The sequence below is a fragment of the Neodiprion fabricii genome, chromosome 3 (genome assembly GCF_021155785.1).
Source record: "Neodiprion fabricii isolate iyNeoFabr1 chromosome 3, iyNeoFabr1.1, whole genome shotgun sequence".
In the NCBI taxonomy this organism is placed as follows: domain Eukaryota; kingdom Metazoa; phylum Arthropoda; class Insecta; order Hymenoptera; family Diprionidae; genus Neodiprion; species Neodiprion fabricii.
In genome coordinates, this window is record NC_060241.1 from 22,583,157 (window position 1) to 22,605,594 (window position 22,438).

Genomic DNA, 22,438 nt, shown 5'->3' on the forward strand with positions numbered 1-22,438 from the left:
ACCCTATTTTATAAAAATCTGTCCGAATAAGCCCCTCTTGAACTTGACTGTACAAACTTTTGTATAAATTTGAAAGCTCAATAATAAGATGAAGTATTTGATCTCACACGGAGAGTTTCAGACCTTCGGTTCACCGATTATGCTGAAACTTCCAGGGGTACTTCTTTGTCCCAAAATGTAGAGCTTCTGATGTATGAAAATCATCATTTCAGGCGAAGATACATAAAGTTTCAGTAGAATCAGGTGATCAGGTAATTAATCGCTACTCGGCTAATATTCGGCCCATTACCATTAAAAATGTGTAAAATTGAAAGTTCTAATTACAATTTCTGCGAATCTTGGGTTAATTAAACAGCAATCCGAAAGTAAAAATCACGCGCTATTTGATCACGATATTATTGATTGCATTGTAAGTTATGCATGACCTGCGAATAAATCATTATATTCCAATGACTGACTCCGATAACGCTCGTTTAGATAGGATCTTGTAGCAGCCTGGCGAGCTAATAGCCAATCATGCAAAGACAAAACATAGTACCAGACCGCCATTGATTATTGCCCTATCGCTTTATTATTTGCATTAGGCATTACCGCGCCTGTATATCACTCCAAGTTTATCGCCCATAATTATCTCCGATGATGCATGGAACGGAGCAAGGTATCTTATCTGTAATCGCCATACCTCGAAACGGCGTGTACCTATATAATAGTAATCTTGAGAATAATTTCAGTCCTTGATCATCCGTTGTGTGCGCTTATATTATGTACAGGCAAGCCGGGCGGACCCGAGAACATTTCCATTTAAATTTCATTGATTTATCGAAGTACGCTGTCGCCAATTATTGTTCGATGCTTTACAAGGTCTAATATATGTATATAATACAGGCTTCGGCGCGAGAGAAAAATTGATGTCAATTTAATCACGTTATTGTGTTACCCGCTGCGCGTCTCGATGTGTGAGATTTATTTCCCTTGTGGCAACGGTAACAGTTTTGTCCTGCATCGATGCTCGCATTGTGGAAAAAAGAGGAGGGGCAGAGAGTATTTTATTGGTATTGATTTATCAAACCTTTCGAAAGAAATCACTTGAGTATAGGTAACGTATTGAACACAGCGCATTCGCGAAGGTACAACTTATTGTAATATCCATGCAACTATTATACTCACCTGAAAGAAAAAGGTACCATTGGAGCGGAACGAAATGAAATGGAATTTTGACTCCGATACTGGATGAGACGGGTAGTTTTGAGTTTTGACTTAGATGAGAACGAACGGTCAAGTTCGAGGTTGTACTATCCGTTGTAACATTTTCAATCGGAGTGAATATGAGTGATCTGAAATATGAATGCCACCGAAATATCATCCAGTAGTACGGAAAAGTATGGAGTAAGATACATGTATCTGAAAGTCGATGAAAGCTGGCATACAATGAGAGAGGAGAGACAGAAAAGTTCAATCTCGAAGTAAACCAGACTGCCCTCTTACTTGAGAATAAACTTCTCAAGTTTGGCACCTGAGACCAACAAGCGACTTTTCCAACTTGTTTCTTTGATGGTTCGGCAAGCAAATATCGCTGATTGTGAGAGGATTTCTGATGATGTTGTCGTTGATCTGAGGTAAAGTTAGAAGTTAATTCTCTACCGATACTGCCTCTGTACGCCGCGCAATAGCGATCGATATGCGACACAGTAAACTTCTTAGTAATCGGATAACATGGCCTGAGACGAATTGAACATGTTCGTACGGCGCGATGAACGGTGGCATCAGAGACCGATACGAGGGTATTGTGTTACTTACGTAATCCGAATCAGATACTGACATCAAGGACCTCTCCAAAATGTCTGACAAAGCTCGTGATGGGTTACATGGTAATAAGTAGTCCAGTGGGACGGATTGGGTTTGAGTATTGGTTGTTTGCGGGTGAACAAAGTCGCCAAAATAATTCAATGCTCGTACTAAGACGAAGTTCCTCGGCACGTGTCACCTGAAATGAACGCTGAATTTTTCTATCTGGATTAAGCTCGTATTGAGAGGAAACGAGCTTTTGTAATAAAGAGGTGGCACTTACCTTTCGTTGATCTTGATGATTCGGGCTGTGAGCGGCTCTGCGTGCTCGACGGTGAATAGACGCATACTCAACTACTTGATAAAGTCTTTTCTGATAGAATGGCGTTGAAATAATGCACGATAATTAAGGGCTTTTCAATTAATTTGATTCGAATTTCAGATTAAATACAAAGAAAAGAGATTCTTTCAAAATAAATGAATTAGAACACGGTAACAAAAGTTAATTCAGAACATATGTTCACAGGTAAAAGTCAAACGTTGTTATTTTGAAATGCATCTATTGACAAAGACAAAGTTGATAATTAACGATATGAAATTATTTCATTCGTGCACTTTGAGTTTCGAATTAGGAAATGCTTCACTAAGAGGTCAAGACTCAGAACTTCTCTTGTAAGAAGATTTTAAATAATTATTGAAATTATCTCGTAGGGATGATTAACTGTTGCGCAAGTAGATTTTTTTAAAACTGCTCTGGTAGAAGGATTCCTTTGGAGTGACTCAGCAGAAGGATCTTTATGAAGTGACTGATTCTAGTGGAACAAAACGTTCCTCTTGGAGCTAGTTTTGTGGTTTGCTCACAGCGTCCTCCCACGGGTGCAAGTAAGGATTCCTCGTTTATCTTTCGTATACATACAAACTAACTTATTTTATCATTGCGGCATCCTAACCAAAGTAAATACCGTTTGATACATGGTTTTATTACGCTGCAAATCCTCTTCAGTGTACATGTGAATGTAATCCTGTTTGAGATTATTATATCCTAAGGTTAGAAAATAAGCAACTACTGAAAAAACAAAATAGCAGAGTTTCCCGGAAGCGGAAAAGGAGATTACAAAGATCTATGAGCATAAAACTTTGGCGTAAAGATATAAGAACGGTTTCCAACGAAATACAAAACGATATTTGCAACTTTGTAGATATATAAAACGCAACATTAACGATTCATCGATCCATTTATCTAGTATTTAGAGGCAATAGCAATCGACAATTTGAGACACCGTACAGGACGTATTATATAACTCAACGCTTCTGGGTTGCTTAGGCTAGACCGTTGAGGATTTTGGCCCAAAAGTGTGTCCACATTTTGTTGTTCCAATCAGCCTATCCTGTTGGGAGAGCTCCTCTTGTCAGAAAAAACTCCCGACTACGCTTCTAACCGCAGGTTAAGCGTGGACGGAATTGAAAATCGTGGAGTACGAGAAACGGCAGAAGTTTGCATTATTATAAAAGGGCGAGGAGCTTGATTAGTGTAACAGCATGCAAAGCGGCAGTGAGTTGGCCGAGCTGGCGACCCTTAGACCGTTGATTTGGGTTCAGAGGAGGCGAGGGAAAATGCTTACTGAGCTGCCCAAGAAAAGGTACAACAGAACGTAGAGAGTTCTGACGAGTTTTGAAAAGAGATAGCGAGAAAAAAAAGGGAAGGGGAGGAAAAAACGGGGCCAGGAGTTTTGCAAAACACACAAAAGAAAGGTTTACGAGGGCTAAGGGTGCAGCAAAGTTTTCCCGGCATTCTTCCTACGAAACGTGTCGAGCGTTTATTTTCGGATTTAGCCAAATTTGTAATAAAAGGCAACGGCAGTTTGCACTGGCGGGCGAGGGTAACTTTGACCAACTTCTCCACAACACATTTATAAGCTTTTAGTACTGGCATCCATTCAAAATGATATTTCCCCCTGTAAACTGTGCGACAGGCCACTCTTGGTGTCCCGGCTTACTTATTTACTTAGAGAAACTTTGTCCTGATATTTATCAACTTTTCTTTTCTTGCACATGAAACATCGCGGAACCAAGTTCCAGGCCGCTACGTACAAGATTTAACGACTGCTTAATCCGCCGCAGAGTGGCCAACATGACTCGAACGAGATTTCTAGATCGCAGTAACTTTTTTAGCGAAACACAAAGACCTCGCAGATCTGGTTTAGGTAAAGCACGTCTAGATATTCCTCCAGTTTCTCGTCATGCACGAAATTAATCGTAACGCTGCGTGTGACTGCGTGAGTCAATGATCAATAACATCAAAGCTTTGAACCGAGGCTGAGTTCTATTTGACCACAACCAGCCGTAATAGGGATGGAATGATTTTGGGATGCCGTATATTCGTGTGGTACAGGGATTATTGGTGTTCAATCTCCTCAGGTTATACGCTAGAGTTCACACAGGTGTTCAGATTTTTTATTCAAATCATATCCAAAACATGATGTAGAATAATATAATGGGCTGAGTTGAAAGACTGTAATATTAATTGGTCATCAATTTTCAGTGCGCTCACCCTACTGTGTTCAGAAATTCATTTTGTACCGTGGTAGTTACGTGTCGATATCGGCGTCATGGAAAGGTGGGATAATTGGACGCCTTTGATAAATTTCCGGAGAAATTCGCGTTTTCTCTTCTTTTTTCCATCTTCATTAACGAATATCAACTCATACTCGAATTCAAAGCATATTATTACATAGCTCGTATCGATTTGAGGGACCTTACGATTTGAAAAAAATTTCAACTGGGAGACTGCACAAGCCGGTATGGTTCACCAGGAAATAATATGCTAAATACACATATTGTCGAGTAATTTTGAAAATTCAAGTATTCCAACTTCGATATCGCGAGCACTTTTACCGCGTGGTGGGAAGTTGTAGAGAGAAGAGAAAACCGCAAGAGTATCAAAGCTTAGCGATACAAAGGCTGCAATGAAGCAATAAGTCAAGCGAGACAAATTATGCAACAGCGCCATTATCGCTACTCTCCGCACAATTTCTACAACTGCAAACGTCAGGGTTGTTGACCCTTGACCGGAATAAGTTATATCCTGGTCAAACGTCGCAGTTAACCTGTTGCCTCGCGGCACGAAGTGCAAAAGGGTTCGAATATTTCTTAGTCCAGTAATCATCCTCGCAAAACTGTGAATTTGTGGAGTGTCATGGACCGTGAAACATTAAATCGTTAGGTTGAAGGAACCAGTATATTGTGGATGCGGATTATCATAGGTCGCAAATATCGATTTTTTCCTAACAATTGAAAACTCCGAGAGTTTCAAAAAATTCATGCTGGTCTCCTTGAAAGTTCAGACGATCGAAATCCTTACAGCGGCGCGGATATAATCCTTGTACTCGGAGTACCTGGAAGCTCACAAACGTGCCAAAGCTCCTGGCTGGATCTAGAGATACGAAAGAGGACTCTTCGCTCTCGAAGATGCGAGCTGAAACTTATCTTCCTGGCGCTTCTTGGCAACAAAGTAAAATAGACTCCTAATGAGGGGATGGGTGCGATCGGCGCTGCTGCGGGATCCTTGAATCCAAGCAGTGCCTCGTTCTTGATAAAATGTATCCGTATGTAACGAAACTCCGTTAAGCAAAAGTCTTTGAGTTTGGATTGGCGAGAAAGAAGGAGACCTGGATGAAATCGATCGCATTTCCTCTGTTCCGAACAAATTTAGCATGCCCTTTAACGAACCGTTATACCTCTCTTCCAGTCCGAGCAACACCTTTCCAGTACCTCATTAACGGTCATTATGGTTGTTGATGTCGATGTCGTTCATGACTCGTAATTTTTAATCAGCTATCGCAGGGCGCCAATTCATCGAGGAGTTGAACATTGCCCTTTTCACGAAAAAGAAACCGATGACGTCTGTTATCTCCTTTCAAATAGCCACCGACACCAATGATCTTAACAGATTTATCGCGAGACCATTGCGACTTTTCTATCTCTGAGAAAATTCATTAATTACTGTAACGCCGGCACGTTATGCGTAACAGTTGGAACTAATTACCAAGCTCGTCGATTAGCTTCAGCTCCAAACGAGACAGCTATAGCTAATGGATTCCGTCGGACAAATCTAACGATCACTGAACGACATACCAAAATACAGGTTTTATGAAGCATTAAAGCAAAGCAACAGAAAATAGTCATCAAGATACTGCAATCTGCATTGTCACACGTCGTTTGCGGTAATTATTTGCAGACGAGTCACGGACCCCCATTGCGATCGAAGCAAGTGCCCTGGCGCTAACAAATTGCTGCGATAATCTGGAACGGTGTGAATTTATGACCGAGGGTTTTACTCGCGAGATTAACTACAGGCAACAATTGCCTGTATTTGCGAGAATCAGGTTGGTTTCATTCCGTTATTTCGTTTTCCACACGCATATCGAGGTGAAATTTATACCGGTGCAACTTGATTACATCCAGCTTGCCTATCTCCGAGACTCCGACAGCCAACAAGTCACCCAATCACCGTGTTGGATCCATTTTGACAAGCTCCCGCGATATCATACCTCATCTGCACTGAAACACGGTTTTAGCACTGAGCCCAGAAACGTTTCTACTTCTCCATCTCCAGTGCACGTTGGTACTGCAAGCTTCGTACGAAGCTCTCTATTCACAGTGGTGTTTTCTTTTTCATCAGTGACAAATTACAATGCATATGACAATCTCAGTTAGTCTTTTGCTTGAACTAAGAACTGCGTTTGTTTATTGAAACTGATAAATTCGTTCTTAACGCGCAGAACAACGTCACGTTTTGATGGGGGTCGACATCAAAGTCACCGATGGTTCAAGTCCCGAACCTATAAAAATTATATTTACGTATAATATACATCAGGGTTGTTTAAAAAAATTCAATTTGCGATTTTCCAACCTGGCACCCCCTGAAAAAATTTCTTAGATTAAATGAAATACTCTGGAAAAATTAAGCGTTGTACGCTATGTGGAAGATCGTCTGCAATTTAGTGTTTCACTTTCTTACGTTTTTTCCTTTCAATTTATGAAAAATAGTGAACTACACAACTTTTTTATTGCTTGCATCAATCATAATATCAATTTATGTCGTAAATAAAACCCATGCTTCTAACATTAAGTCACCAGTTGATGTTTAAAAGAAGTGTATCAGGCGATTTTTTTTCATTATTTATTCAATGTCATAAAATAGTTATAATTTAATATAATCGTTTAATGTCGTAAAATAAGATTCCCGTTTGATATATCGTCATGTTACAGATAGTGATGTTTAGTTTGCATACAAATTTCAGTAAAGAAATAATAATTGAAGAACTATAACATATTTCTTCTTACATTAAACAAAAATGTTAGAAAAAGTGAAATTTCAAATGAGTACGATATTTCACATAACGTAGAACGATCTTTCTTTCTTTTGATCTACCAAAATTTTTAGGAGGCGCCATTTCGGAAAAACGCAAATTATTTTTTTCTAAAACACCCTAATATCTGTATACCGTGTATATAGATAGAATTCGTATTGTTCGGGACTTTAACCATTCGTGACTTTGACGTGGACCCATATCAGTGAGCTTTCATTGAAAAGGAAAGTTTCAGGGAAGTAAAAAGTACCGCGCACGAAGTACAGCGTTCAAATAAAAAGCCCCACGACGCGACGGCACCCAGGCTCAAGTAGATACGGCAGAGAAAGAAGACGTTTAAAAACCAATTCCAAAGGCGTCGCTTTCCTAACTACACCGGCAGACAATTGTTTCTAACGGCCACCGCACCTCTGGTGCCCATTTATACTTCATTCCTTTCACCGGCAAAGGAAAGTCTCAGAAAAGTATCCGCCTGCGATTTCCCATTTTTCGTTTTTCAGTTGGCCAACTAGCCGTAGATTGGAAACCGCTCATCAAGCTTCAGAACGAGGACTATCGTCGAAATCTAATAATTTTTAAATTGAATGTAAAAAACTAAACTATATTTAAATTGGCTCATCTGTTTTGAGTTATCATGGGACAAAAAAAAAAAAAGAGCTTAGATTTTCGCTAATGACTCAGAAATAGCTTGGTTAATTGATATTGAGACCAACATCGTCATAGTTCGTTTATTTATTCTCGAGATATCGTCGAATGAAAAGGACATTCGAGAATCCAGGTTAAATTGGTCTCAGATAATTTTCCGAACCTAGTAACGTGGAGATCCAGTGAAAACTGAACTTTCGATTTTGGGAATGATTACACAATGACTTTTCTTTTCAGCAGAGCGAAAAGCTAAAAACCCCGTTATTTGCTGATTCATCAAACCTCCTGAGGTGCAATCTAGAGATGAAAGTTAGGATTTGTAAAATCAGCGATTGCTACCAGCACAGCGACGTGGTACCCACTGTGTACACACTTGAGTATATAGAACTTTCTCGAACGCCCCAGGCCAACCACCTCTCTCTGTGTGTTCTCCTTACTATCCTTCGGGCTGTCACCTCGGCTAGGAAGGTCCATTAAAAGCAGGTCGAACCAGTAAGGAGCACCGTTTGCACACGGCGGTGAAGCCGGGTCGACAGTACGCAAGCACTCCCATGCAGATATTCGAGGTAATATAGAGGCAAGCGTGGTCACGGTTATTGGGGTGTACCTAGGCCATGCTGTAAGGGAAGGGAAGGGAATAATTGAGGCATGGGAGGATAGCGGGGAGGTTGGCTCGTCGAGAAGAGTAGGGTGAAATTTTAATCATCGCAATCAGGAACACCTCGGGGATCGTAAACATATTCCCAGGTGCGGCAAGGGTCGAATTGACCGGGTAGACTAACGCGGGAATGACAGTCGCATCGTATCTCCGTGTTTGCACTCTAAATAGGAAGTAATTTCACGGCGGTACGGTCTAAAAGATCGCTAGGCCAAGATAACTCATTGTCAGCCTTGCAGGCTTCACCAGCTGAGTATGGTTCGTTGTTGCTCGCCGATTAACGTCGAGTATAAGAAACCCGAGAACCATGTTTCCGTGCCGTGAGTTGCGAGGTAGCTGGGCGTCCTTCTTGTGATCCGATATCCAATTTTCTTTTCAGTCTTAGCAAAACCGGTCGTTTGGTAATCTGGCGTTACATGCTTACGCGTCTCGCAATTAAAATAACCTAACGAACCGTTCTTCTTTGATACTTTCTTTTGTTCTCGCACTGCGCGGACGAAAAAGAAAGATTAATCGACAGTCGATACGAGGGGTTGAAAGGTCGGAGTGCAGATTATCTCGGGAAGAGAATCAATTTCTTTTTAATGGGAACTGTCGGATCGTAGCCTTGGCCGAGGGGCCGAGGATATTGGTCGTGCCTGCTATACGGCCTGCTTTTGACCATAGGAAAGAATTGGCATGCAAAAGGCCTGTCGGGCAGGGTTCGATCTGTAAATACAAATCACTCTTGAACCGTGGATCTTTCGTCTTCTTACCAAACAAGCTTACAAGAGAAATGTTCAACAAGATTAACCCGTGTTCAGGAGGGGAGTAAACAGATGAAGAGAAAGGGACGAGGATAAGTATTTCCTCATATTATTATCTATGCACGCCTCTGGCGCAGGTCCCTCGGAGACTGCGGAAAGAACCTAACAAAAGTACATTCATCCCTCGATGCGAATACTTTCAGTCAACCGTCGATGGCTGGTATTATGGAGCGTATAGAAGAAGGACACTCTCTAATGGACGGCGCGTTCAAAACGTGGTCAAACTCGATACGCAAATAAGGGTACATAAAATAACCGACTTGGCGTTGGTTGATACTGACAATAAGTTGAGTGACGAAATTGAACTTGTTAGTTACAGAGTTACATTTATTATACCTTAAGCTATAGACAGATGGGCAACTTGAGTTTAACAACACCACCACTATTTGCAGCCAAAATCGGTTCACTTCTTACAACTCTGAGAAATCCCTTCTTCTATACACTCCAACGCTGCTATTTACAGCCACCCTGCACATTTGCACGGAGACCTGCAGAGGAACCGCAAAAGCTCGAAGCTCGAGGTATTCGTTAAAGCTATGCAGATCCTGCGGTGTATACCGTAGATACTGCATACCAATGCCTGTGGAATCTATTCACTTTGTTTAAACTGTACTCATTCAAGTCAATTATGCAATTCTGAGAGATAGGGATAGAGAGAAAGAGAGAGAGAGAGAGAGAGAGAGAGAGAGAGGTGGGGAGATCAATCGAGGGTGTTTCGAAAACTCATTAATTGGTTTGCGATGACATCTCGAATACGCCACTTGCGGAAATCCGTTCGCTTCTATCACTTCGCGTCAATTTGTATCGTCGCGGTACAAGCTGGTCATATAAAGGCATCATTCCTCAGGGCCAGACTCGCTTGGGTCGTACTCGAGGTACCCCGCAGATGATATAATACTTGAGCATCCCTTGCGCGGTAATCCTGAACCATTATACGCCTAACGATAAGGTGGACAAGTTTCAGATTGTAGAGAGAACGATGGGGAGCGGTCCTTAGGATGGCCCGATACGGAGAACGATAACGCAACGGAGTAAGGTGGAAGAGCAGATTTTCAGCGGAGACGTAGAACGCGTGTTTCGGATAGTCGCTATTGGGTTATAGTTTCCAAGACTCGTTGGTCTCCGTTGGAATATAATCTCAACCAATGCTTTCCTCGCCGTATTGCGATGGACGTTGATAACCGATCCTCGCGCTCCGCGTTACTTGGCATGAGTGTTTATACGGCGCAACTTGATAAGTGTATTTCTTTGAGTTCAGTCGGCGAATACGTACCTACTTGAGGAGAGGAAAAGATCGTCTACTTCAATTCTCCGTTGCCATTAAAAAGTTTCGTGATCAAAGTTTTACTTTACTCTCTCACCTGAACACACACACACATGCACGTGCAGAGATTCACGTGTGTGGGATACTTCGAACAAACATCCTAAGTAATATGCACGGAGCTGCAGCTCGTCGAATTCACCGAAAACAACTTTCTCTTATCCCGATTTCAAACCATACCCGCTGCTTTAGAGTGTTTTATCATACCTTGAAAATAATTACATTGCACCCGAGCAGCTCAGCATTAGAAAATCGAGTCAGCGAACCGAATCGCTCGGTCGGTCCCATCGCTTTTAATTTCGTTCTGTCCGCCTGCTGGCAATTCATTTACAATCCACGAAAGGCTGACTGGGGTATCCATCGGTATACGAGCATTGGTGTGTGTATAGCCTCACTTCGTAGTAGTGACTCTCCAGTGAATACAAACGAAAAGCTGAGTAAGCTGAAACAGTTTCAATAGCAGATCATATCTTTCAACTGTGGCTTCAACTCGCCGTAACCTTTTCCTGAAAGTTCTGCTTTCAGCTTGAGGAACCCCGGAATTCTCGAACCCAGCTACTTGCCTTGAATGACTCCAGTCAGGGGTGGTTTTAATTGCCACATTAACCGACCCACCAAACCCGATTCATCTGCGTGATTAACTGGGCTGGTTTTTTTCCTTTGATTCCTTGATTTTCACACCAGCCCCAGTTTCAACTCAAGTCAGATTTAAATAAGTTTGGCGTAAATGATTCTTGTGCTTCTTTGTTGAAACTTCCCAGAAGATTGCGTCTCAGCATATGAAACAGTACAAAAATAACTCGTGAAATTATCATCGTCCACGTTCATTAACCATTCTAATTATAGCAAGTCGATGCAGAAGCTTACATAATACCAGCGCAAAGATTATAACAAAGGACCGAAGCGTGAGATATTTTATTTCTGCGAAGCATAAATACAAGGCGTGACCCAATCAACTTGGAATAAAGTGGATGTCCCGATAAAGCCCGAGGGACCTCTGGATAAGAGTTATCAACTCGGGAATGGAAAACACTCGTGACTCAAGGGAGAAGCTTCCGCTGTACCGCTATCAAAGATAAGCGTCTAGAATCTAGTCCATAGCTCCGATGAACACTTCGTCGTATTGGGAAACGATATTCGGTTTCCCGCGGTTTATGCCCGTTCACATTTCTCCGTATCTCTCCGGATAGTCGTCGAAGTAGTGAATGTCGAAAAAGTTAGTTGAAGATTTCTGGCTTACGAATAAATTCACTAAACTAATCTTTTCAGATGTCGATGTTTCGATCAGCGTTGGCTGTCCCAAGTTTCACTTTTCTGTTAAGCTACGGCATCGAAATATATTTGAAATTGGACTTACAAGGTGATTAACTTGGGATTTGTTTTAAATTTTGACCGTATCATTATGTTATTAACCAAGTACCGCCTGCTGTAAATATCATTTTGGATTACTTGACGAAAGGTTTGATTAGTTGCAAGGCTTGTATATTTAAGAGAATTAATCGCAAGACCTACTGAAGAGGTTGACGAAATCAGCCTCGATCGGAATAAATCGATATTGCAAAAGAGAGCTACAGTGTGAGAAAATCTCAAGGAATATTGTCCTTTAATTTTAATATTATTATTATACGTTAAATATTGAAATGCCTGTCGTATCCTATGTTAAAAAGTAAATGGTAATTTTTTGACACAAGCTGCGCACTTCGTGGGCGATTCTATCGTTGGCATTTCGCTACAGTATGTGGGGATTTTCTACAGTTTGTACTCTTTGATTAATTTATTTATAGATTTTACTTAGCTTATACTAAGAATTCACGAAGTGCCGGTAGCAGTAGGCAAACTTGATAATGAATTTGGAATGTTTGATTCTTATTCGAGAGATAATTTTGTGGAGAAATTTCAGAATTTTATGTCACTATCGGGAATAAGAATACTAAAAATGTTACAAAACATAAACTCGATAGATCAAAATTTAGAGACGTGGATTACTCCATTATTTCATCTATGCGAAACGAGATGTTGGCATCCTAATTTACTTCGGGCCGATAAAAAAGTAACTGCTAAATTGGTGCTAAACGCGTAAGCAGATCTACATACATAACATGTTGATGATCGTGAAAATGAATTTAACATATTTTTATTTGGCGTGCTACGAAACGTGTTGATCAGTGAAATCAACTCCTGGCGATTGTTTTTCCAATATTCGACGCTTTCATATATTCCGGATATGTTTCTCGAACCAATTTCACTCCTCTGCATTCATGGCTCCGCTTCGTTAATGCCGTGCAGTTCAAGAATCAGCTTCCATCCCACATTCTGCTTTCGGAATATTAAGCGACCGTGGGTATTCAACGCACGGCTATCATCGGAAGTTATTACGTAGTGCGCATAAACGCAACACCCTCTCATCGGCCCTCGTGCGCACCCCCATACGTGCATCTACATATGTTGGAGCTAACAATAAGGACTCTGTATCCTCTTGCGAGATATTGCGGGTCACATTATCGTAACTGAAGCATAAATGTATTTGCCGAAGACGTCTCGTCACAAAATACAAATATTTGCATGGATATTAAGTGATATTTGTACGACGAAAAGTTTTAACTCCAGCATTTTGCAGTAGCCAAGACATTTGAAATTCAAGAGGAAAATGTGGCACTGATTGTGAGTTTCTACTCAGCGTGGGATTGAGGAATAAAGTGTCAGTGACATGACGTACTTTTTTCTTCATGCATCATTCTGTCAAGAATCGTCGGTACGCTGGGGATCCATTGTCGGAAAAGTTTGAATCGCCAAACGAATGGCAAATGAAAAGAAAGGAATAAGTAACATGTGAAAATATACTCATATTTCCATTTTGCGACCCTCGCTATAATTTTTTGCGAGGCAAATGTATACGCCCGGCTTCTTCTTTCTCGTGGGAATCCTCCGAAAGAAACTGACGCGTAACGTAAGACTTGGTGTCTCAAAATTACCGAGTTAAAAACGAGTTTCTCTTCAGTGTAGCAACAACGAGAAGATGCATCTTAACGTTTTCTCCTTCTCTCAGGTCTTTCAATACTTTTACTTCCAATCTGTGCTTCGACGATGCAAATACCTGCGCTCCACTTTTTATCACAATGTCTGGTGTGCCGGTTGAGTTTTTTCAAGATTTATAGTTCCTGCGTTCCGTAGATTGGATCGTCGTCGGTAGTTATACCGGCCAACGGTTCTTCTCCTACATTCGTTTCCTTGTCGGCGCATCGTTACATTTTCATTCAAAAATTGAAACCGCACTAGATGAACTGGCGCTTTATCGGACTTCGCATCATTCTTCTTACAGTCGATTTTTACCTTTGAAGTTGCTGACGACGAACGATATTGTTTTCGCAGTACGGCCCAGAGACGATAACAACGTATATTGCTACCGCGTACATTTTTTTCCTACCTTGAAACGAACGCGAATATGATGTGGTAGTGATTTTTTTGTGTAATGAATAAGGGTTCGCTTATCGGGGTACACGTAAATTATTTCCGTTCTCTGTCCACAGGGAAAAAAGAATTCGACGAAGTAGATTGTCAACGTTTGTTCGTGTCATTGCACGTTCATGACGAGAGAGAGCGGTGGTGACTAGTTTCGTTACTGTTCTACTGCCGTAAAAATAGCTTCAACCATAGTCTATTGTCAGAAGCACCCCTCGATTCTCAAAGAAAGGAGGGACACATTTTATCCCTGCGATGGTCGCTTCACTCGAGTCAAAACGTGTCAAGCACAGTTGTACAATTTACCAATGACGTTGGCGTCAACTGCCGATTATCGAACTTTATGAAAAAGTCGAATGCTTCGAATGCTTCAATTGCCCGATGGTTTCGCTCAGTTTGAAACTCGAGAGTTGAATAAAATCGATATGCCGCACCCGACTTCGCTTGACTCAGCCGGATAGCTGGCTGGCTTTAGCTACCTCACTGACTTGTCCAGATTTCTCCTACTTCCGTACAGTGTAGATATGTATGTACCTACATACATACCGTACCGTCACTAGATCCAGAATGCTGTACATACGTATATATATATATATATATAAAGAGAAAGAGAGAGAGAGAGAGAGAGAGATCGCGGAGGATTACAGAAGCCGTGTTTTCCTTTTTTCCTTTTTTTTTCGCGAGAGTAACGTGACGGGAATAAATGATGGACATCCCCTTCGAACCCATTCTGTATGGTCAGCGCAGAGTGAAATACAATATTTCGCTTCACTTTACATATAGCTATACATTTGTACATACGTGTATATCGCCTCTAGGCAGTTATACTGCACCGGCAAAAGCTAATGCACATCATTCGCTCCGTCTGGTTCTTTCAGAATTCTCTCTCTTCTCATTCAGCTGTGCAATGGTAGAGTTGGTCATTTCACCCAGAGCACATCTGGCCAGGACTTTGTCGATACACGAATCCTTACTTTATCTTCAACGACGTTTTCTGGTGACGAATCTCCTTTATTGACCGTGTGAAAGACGAAAGCAAAGGAAACTCGGTGAAGCAGACGCATGCGTGCCGAGTGTTCAAATTTACAGTTTCAAACTTACGCTGCTAAAACAATTATTTGGTGATAATTACGTAATCAATATTATTACTTTCCTTTCAATGGTTGCCAAGCGACTGTTCATAGTTTTACGGGCTTACCTATTGAGGGTACTATTTCCGATGATCACAGCTGTGGCCGATGCTATTCAGGTGATCGTTGATGAGTACCACTTTGATTAACAATAGTAATGACTTATCGCCCGATAAACTGACAATCAGCGAACAACAGCAACGGTACATGAGCAATCATGCGCAGATTTTTAAAGCTACTAATGATCATTGGCGAACAAAGAACAAATATGGAAAATCAATCAGTCGGTGAAACTATTACCATACATTGGTGTTCATTCACGTATACTTTTATGCATTTCACGTTCACCAATTAGCTTTTCGTAAAGAATGACGCTCATCTATTTGAACTATCTTTTTTTCTTGGAGGTTTATTCTGACGTACCTACGCGCGGATCAGAAACTTTAACTTGTATAAAAACTACCTGAGTTTTTCAGCACAATAGTCCTTACGTTGGGAAAACGATGTCACGTACTCCGGTATCGTATCAAGCATCAGATTTCGGTAGCGATTTCTCTACCTCGTCTTTCTGCCACTTGCAGGGCTCTTCGCTTGTCAGATGGTTCGACGAACGACCCGACGCAACCACGGCCCATGCAGACCGCAAACAGACGAGTAATTCAAAGGCACTCCCTGGTTCGCCGGCAGGCCACACATGAAACTAATTGTAAGTTCAGACCTGCGTTCTCCCAATAAAGTTCCTTTGGTATCCCGTTTCCCGGACAGAACGATCGTACGTATGGGTTATCCACATTGTAGGGTTGGTGCCTAAATCGGAAACGATAATAAATTTAATTCGATTGGAAGTTACTTGCAGTATTTCTTCCTACCGGCCCCATTTCACTTCACCGTCAGCTAATAAAATACTCCCCCGAATAAACCCAGCGCCGAAATGATATAACTCGGGTTCAACGGCATTGTAAAGCTTGTTTTCAGCTCATCTCGGATAAGGTTCATCCGCATGAAAAGTCAAGCGCGAATACTAACCGTAGACTAAATTTGATGCATTCAGCTGAAAGGTCAGCTGGAAGTGACCTAGAGGTGTAGGTCGGAATGAAAATCAAAAAAGAAAAAGACTAATATTTATAAAAGATGCTGATGTCGCACGCGAACAACGTCTATGTTATCAGTTCAATTCGGTTCATCGTTTCAGTAATCGTGTACTGATGGTTAGTAACGGAACGTGAAATGTTTGAATAAAACTTGAAAATATGTATACAACGAATTCACTGAAACTGGATCAGCAAGTATAAAACGTTGAATATTTAATGTTTTTACGGATTCACGACAGTATTGTTAACGGTTAGATGTGTCGAAATACATGTGTAAGGTGACGAAGTTATATTCTCATCTGCCAGTGTTTTTTTCAAGCGAATGAATCGGTAAGTTCGAATCAACTTTTGCATCGTTGGACCATAGTTGTTGAAAAGTTCCAGTATGAAGTGTCACTTACGGCTGATTCTGCATTTTTTAAAAACTAAGAGAAAAATCGAGTCCACTAGAAATGCAAAATCGAAGGCTGCTTTAGCGAAACATGACTTCAAGATAATATCTGGAACTCCTTGCTAAACTTTCGCAAATAAATACATAACGCAAACGCTCATTTTGAGCAATGAATTACAGGTAGTTACGTGGGCGAAACTGGCGTGGCGTTGGTAGGGGATGAGGCTTAGGAAGTTGCAATGATGAAAGAGATAAGTCGATCGATCGGCGAGAGGCTAAGACCAAGCCTGGAAGAGGTTGTAGCTGTATTGATAAGTATAGCCAAGCACTCGCTCCACGAAGGAGGATTGGTCTTTTTTCTTTCCTTTTCCCATACTTTTCCTTGTATCGCTGCCTTTGCCGTTTCATTCTGAAATTTATCTCCGCTCCAAAATTCTTCTGATAATTCTCCAAACGGCTTATTCTTCCACCGTAATATACGGAATACGATATCCTCAGTTCTTTGAACGGCGCGGCGGGGTATTAAAAAATAAATATTAAAACAAAAATTAAAAAGTCTAATCATCGTTCCCAGGATCAGATTACGCAGCTCCTCGCGCACTCTGGGTCTCTTCGCTGGGCTCGCTAATTGGCGAAACGTTAAACGTGGCCTCTCCACGGAACTTTTAGATTTATTTGTGGCACAAACCGAGCTTGCGATATTTCCTCAGTAAGAAATTACGATAAACTTTCGGGACTGAACGCAGTTTAATTTTTCAAGCATGCAGTCATTCATACCTATTTCAGATAAGAAACTTATCAATTTTTACGTAAGTGTTCCCGATTAAAATCAATAACAAGTACCAAATGTTGATCTCACAAAATCATGTGTTCCAAACAAATGTTGCTGTCCAATACAACGAATTGCTAGCGAAGCGGTGCGAGCATTTTCAGTAAATTGCGTCGAATCAATGTTATTTAACGATTAATTTTTTGCCACGTCGAATTCATCGAGTCTCATATTTCTATTGCATCATGTTCAATGTCTCACGTTACCCGAAGATTCGTATGAAAAATGAGAATGATTATCAAAAAGTCTGAACCTTCATTTGTAACGTTCCTACTTTTCCTCATCCTAATGTGCAGAATCAATTTTTTATCAGAAAATGTATCACAGTATTCGGTGATCTGTATTTTAACTGTTTTTTTTTCCATTTTTTCTTCAGACAAGGTATAAATAAGCCTGCTTTACAGATATTCTAGTTGCACCATCTTCTTGACTCATGTAAACGCATCTACAAGCACACACTGCATAATTCTTTCGACCACTCAATAGTCTGACTGACCCATCTGCATACTTTAAAATCAAAGAACTACGCTGAATCGAACAAGGAACACAAAACCAGTCGCCGGTGCAGGTGATTAGGAGGGACGATACGTTTGAAAAACAGGCCGGGCGGTGATTGCCGAGAGACTAGAGCCAAGGTGAACCAGGGGGCAGAGCCAAGGCTAGATACGTGAATGGGTGCTTGTCTATTCGAGGATTTAAAATGGTTGAGTAAGCGCTAAAGTCTGCTACGGCTTGATGCCTAAGCAGAGCCGTGGGGCTCCTCCTTAAACCGAAGCTCTAAGTAGATACTTAACCGGTTGACTATCTAAGGTAAAATGGAGTCCATATCTTATTCAAGCTATTTCTGTCCCCATTGATGGGATCTGGGTGGTGTCTGCGCTGCATTTCCAAGCGGGGAAAATTCAATTGCTGCACCCTCGCTATAAATTATATCAACGAAGCTAAGTCAGGCTGTCTCCACAGAATACTAAGATAGAGTATGTCTTCAATTTTCTTCCGCACCGCTTCTGGATATCACGCTTTCCTTGGCTAACCGGTGAACAGGCTAATTCCGGTTTTAACTTTAGCACTGATTTCGTTATCTGCCTGGCAAAGTGGCAAGAACCTTGATAATTGAGTATCGCCGTTCCCATCTGGAAGACTTCGGAGGCACCTTCCTTGCCTACGTAACTTCAAAGATCCCATTCTCTAGCCTCTGAGCCAAAGAAGCTCCTTCAGCCTTCCAAACCAACAGCCGCCACTCACTCTCACTGGGCTATTTCACCCTGGCACCCCAGCATCCCTTTAACTCAACACAGATAAGGTTTGGTCCCCCGTATCCTGTATAGATCTTTCCGAAAATTGTTTGTCAATAAGTACAGAGATGATGGGAACAAACCTTACGGAAGCAATTTTCTTCATTGATTATGGCACTGTAGCTTATCTAACGTATAATGAAAACACTGTTTTTCCGTTGGATCACCAGAGGGTACCATACTAGACGTAACCCCATAGTTTGATCAAGTTGCTTTACAGTCATCTAAAAACATTATTAGGAGTGAATTCCAGCCGCCATAAAGCTATTTAAGAAACATACCTACATAATTTTTTAGTCAAATACAGTGTAGTTTGACCAACTAAAAAGGGTAATCGACAAATTTTGTTTTCTCGTGTAGATGTCAACTGAATGGCTCGATCCTCGTTGAGGTCGGCTACAAACAGTTCACTGCTCGCTACGATCTCTGCTCTTCGAAGCACATGCGAAACGTGGCTGCATTCGACAGCATCGTTTTATTGACAAATTCACTTTGAGCAATAATTTGAGCCCACTGACCTATTGAAGTGAAACCTTGGTGACTGGGGTCGTGGAAAATTCCATTGTTCATTCGCTCTCAATAAATTTCGATGGCATAGTAGTCGGTGTAATCTTGAAAACCGCAATACTCATTTATCTAAGCTTCATGAGCGACAGGATAATGACGTGTATACATCTGTCACGCGTGTGGTGCACACTGATGAAAAAAGAGATATATAGTTACGTCATTAAAAGATGTGTTTTCCCTACCAAAGCTTTCATAACTCCGCACTGGCTATGCAGTTTGGTATGTATAGAAATTTAATGGTCGAGTTAGCAGGTTTCTCGCAGTACTGGGACTTGGAAATTCAACCGTTTCCACATCCCTATCTATATATTCGCTGTATAATCTCTTATGCTCGACGATTGTTTACGCAATGTGGCGTTTCGAGCGTTATGAGAAAAGTATTCTCCTGATGCATGATTACAGTATGACGTTCAAGTTCATGTAGATATTCAATTTGAGATGTCGCTCCGAATATTTGTGGTGGATAAAGATTTGGCTTCCGTTGCTATAGAAAATCGCATGATGTACCAACAATGGAAATATTTCAATTCGAATCAATATTTTACGAGATTGTGCCGATCTACCGAAAGTACTCAGTCGAACCGTCATTGTGAGAAACTTTGTAGACACCATAACGACTTTTCAATGCAAACTTTGAATTCTTACTCGTCCTTTCCTGAAATTGACTCGGGAGTATCTTTCATTACGTTGCACAAAAAAGTTATACAGTTGGATTCAGTGCACGGTCATGAGTACAGTCCTGCAGTGACAATTGACAACGGAATGCTGGGATCTACAACTTACAATAAGACGTCAAGTTCTTGAACTTCCATAATCCATGGTGTCACCACTATCAGCATTATCTCAATGCGGTGGTCGTCAGACACTTTGGCTAATCTGCTGGTTGTATTCTTCTATTTGATCTTCATTACAGTTTACTATAAAATCTCTTCACAACTTTTGTTCCACTTTTAGTCGTTTCGTACCCGAGACAAGCGTGTCTCCAGAATTAAATCGAAATCGTTGAAATCTTCATCCCACGGAATAATCCTCATGAGATCATGCCGCCTTTGTATTTTCCAAAGGAGCACCAAGCCGAGACATCGCAGCATTGGATTGTCTTCGTTTTCCACTACAGCAGGTGGCTGCTGCAAAAGATTCTTGATAAGATAAAGGCGTGAACATGTCAGGCGAAACGGAGGATCTACTACAGTAAGTGGATTACGTAGGGCTTCCTTTCGGCGTTTTCACTAGTTTTCTATTTTCTCACTCAACGTAATTTTCTCGGAACGAAATAACGCTGCTGTTCAAGTGTCCGCGATTTTGTTTGCACACAGCTAAGCTTCGGTCTTGTATTCTGGAACACAGCGACATTAACCGTAAAAATAATTGGCCAAGCTAGAGATTCTCGTGCACGTTGCTACGTTTAATCGAAATCATCGATTTCACTGTCAGCAATTCCTGGCGACATTGCAACGCGTCATCTCTTCCCCGAAAACCATTCTATTTCCCGTGATCTTCCAAAGGGAATTACGCGTCGGAGCGAAAAGCCTGCGAACGTGATGGAGGGGAGAAAAAATTAACGATAAAACTTAGAGATAACAGCTCCTCGGGGCTGTGTAACGTCGATAGACCTTCGCGGCTGCGTTGAACGAATCTTCTTTATATTCAAGCTATTCAAACACTTGGAACTCCAAGCTTCGACTGACCGGCGCACTTACTTCACTCAATACGATTCCCTCCCCAAACGTACCGCCGTAACTTATCAAATCAAAGCTTCAGGCGTGAGGATTCCGATCACTCGTAATCGAAGCCATAACTCCTCGTCCGCGATCGTTTACATACCTGAACCAAATCCAAATACCTCGATACAAAGGGATCCGAGAAATCCCAGCCATTACTTCGCCGAACGGGATTACATTCTAGAGGCGGTAAAAATCGGTCAGGAGTTATCATGCCCACGGTTATTTTCTCGCATCGCAATTTTCCCGAAAATTTCCTTCACTTAGGATATCTTGAAGGAATTTCCAAGTTTATTCAGACCACTCTGACAGACATACGATCTACTGACATTCAATTTAACTGTGGCATAAATTTGTCCTTATTTTATCCGTTTGATGGACCCTTATCTCGACGCAACTTGTGAATGTAAAAAAAAACTTTACCACAGAGTTACAGCGGTGAACTTATCGCGCGCGCGCTTTTAGTTGCTGCACGACTTATTGCATAACGTGCCGTAGAGGCAGACAACAAATTCGCCATTCCAAGAGAGTTATGCCCGTGGAGCTGAAACTGAAGTGAGCCCAACGGTCTTGAGGGAAAACTTCCGATTCCGCAAAATAACTTTAGATATTTGCCGAGAAGTCCCTTCGGACTTCCCCCGCGGTGTCCTTCCCTCTCTCGATCCTTGCCACTTCGTATTGGCACTATATATCGTCCTTCCGACTATGTCAGTAGACACCTTGGCCGGAGATGCAGATGTAATAAAAGAAACGAGGGTCTCGAATAACTCACAACAGACATCGGCAAAGAATCGATTCGATTCGGTCCTCCTCTACACACTATTTCCTCCGGACAGATTTTAACCTCTATCGTTTTTCAGACAGTACATGTATCTGCGCATTGACAAACCCAAGCTATTCGTCTACTCCATATTTTCTCTCTAGTTACCAAAACTCACAAGATGTACTATTTCATACTCAGATACTATAGTTGTTTGTTTTACAAAATATTCCGTACGGTCTTTACAGTAAATATCGTCCGATAATCGGTGTAGTCAAAATTTCAACGAGCTATCAGACTGACATAGATTTATAGAAATCTATCTCCCGAGAAACGCAAGTTTTTAAATATGTGATTAGCATCATCGTCTCGTTATCATTTTCTTATTGGAGAATTTATCCAATTATTAGTAAAAACTTAAAGGAAACTCAGATCTCGCTTAGCAATTGCGAAGAGCTTATCTTCAACAGGATCTTACGCTCTCGTTGAAAGTTCACATTTCATCTCGACGGCATGAATCACCTGCGACTAGCCAACAGAAAAATCTGCGCATGTATTTCTCACAAAAGATCAACTATCGGTGAACTGCTACATCTGAAAGAAGCATC

The 22,438-nt window shown here is 41.3% G+C and overlaps 1 protein-coding gene across 3 annotated transcripts in view; it reads left to right on the plus strand.

Annotated features, from left to right (window-relative positions):
* LOC124177680 (TWiK family of potassium channels protein 18-like) overlaps positions 1–22,438 on the plus strand; it is a 242,542-nt gene that overhangs the window by 106,704 nt on the left and 113,400 nt on the right. Inside the window, exon 3 of one of the 3 annotated variants that reach the window (XM_046560318.1) lies at positions 15,758–15,882. The exons of the other annotated variants lie outside the window; for them this stretch is intronic. The gene's annotated coding sequence lies outside the window, so the exon portion shown is untranslated. The remainder of the gene's footprint in view (positions 1–15,757; positions 15,883–22,438) is intronic. 3 annotated transcript variants of the gene reach the window in all.